Below are 1,531 nucleotides of genomic sequence, written 5' to 3' on the forward strand. Positions count from 1 at the left end.
CCCGCCCGGTCACCAGGAGGGTTTCCCCAAGAGTGGAGGTGCCCGAGCCGCCGCCCGTGCCACCTCCACCCCCTCCTGAGTGGACCGAGGTTCGACGGGGCAGCAAGGTGAGATACTGTTCCTGTTTTGTTAAAGCATTGTTAACTGAAGTTGCATTATACTGACTGCTTTGTGTTTATCTCTGTCACTCAGTCTGGGGTCTCCCCCGTGAGCCCCAAGGGACTGCTGCAGGCGCAGGAGGTTAGTGTTCTACTCTATAAAGCTATGGTTAGATTGTGAGTGCTGTGACTAAACTGTCTGTTTCCTTTGTTTTGAGGTGGAGAACGTGTTCTCCTTTCCCTTGTCGCCTTGCCTGTTCAGCCCTGCCATGCTGGTGGAGATGGAGCGCTTCTCTCCATCTCACGGCGGCTGTGGCCAGGGCATCGGCTCCTTTCCTTCGGGAAAGAAGGTAAGTATCAGATCTTGTGTGAAATGTTGTTGTTTAATCATGATTTCTGAGCTGGTGAAATAACACGTCTTTTTTTTACAGACGTCTCGGACGAGGCGTCGCAAGCGTGCTGCCCCAAAGAGACGCCGGCCCACGCGGCAGGTAGGTGTTTTTAAGGCTGTGCTCTTTATACATTCTAAAGAAATTAATGCATATTTGTTATTTTGTTTATTGTAGGCGCGGGCAGCACAAGAGGTTGTGGCGGTGAGACCCGGCTCATCTGCCAGCTCCGTGTCTACTATGGAGGAGGACCAGGTCAGTGTCGTTTAAAGTGGCTGAATAAGTTTTTACATTGTAACTTCTTTGATTATTAACAAATGTTGTCCTCTAGGTGGCGGCAGCTGTCGTGGAGGTGACACCAGGAACGTCACCTACCAGCGTGGTCATCCTGGACGGCTTCTTGGAGGAGGAGGTGTGTGTACTTTTTATTAATTGACATTCTATGATCTGTCATGAAGTAGTATCTAACACGTTATTCTTTTTGCAGCTGCAGTTCGTGGATGTGGGGGTGATTCCAGGAGCATCACTCACCAGTTCCCCCGACGCCCCAGTGGTCTTCGTGGACCAGGTGAGATGATGATTTTTATGTATCATTTTTAAAAGCAGCTACACTGAACAGAGTGAGATCCGCTTTAGTTTGAGAGATGTCTAATGGTTATGTGTTTTCTTTGTGACTTGTAGATGAAGAGGACCAGCCCCCTTTCAGCCAGTCAGCCTTCTCCACGCCGCAGCATTCCACCAGCTGTCCACGGGGAGAGCGCTTCTGACGCCAGGGACCAAGATAAGTCTTGCATTTGTTGTGCACAGTCTGACATAGATGTTAGTGATAGTGAAAGCCTTATCACGTTTGGTAGTAGCGATGTAGAGATGGAGGTTGATAGTCCTGTAGCTTGTGCTGATATAGTTATGGAGGATAACGTTCCTGTTGGTATTCCGAGTTGCGTTAGGGGTAGTTTTCATCAGGCTGATGACAGGTTCCCGTATGGAGGGGCTCAGTGTGCAGCCATAGCTCTGGTGGCATTAGCTAGGCACACTGTGTCCAGT

This window comes from Gobius niger, assembly GCF_951799975.1.
Source record: "Gobius niger genome assembly, chromosome: 1".
Taxonomy (NCBI): domain Eukaryota; kingdom Metazoa; phylum Chordata; class Actinopteri; order Gobiiformes; family Gobiidae; genus Gobius; species Gobius niger.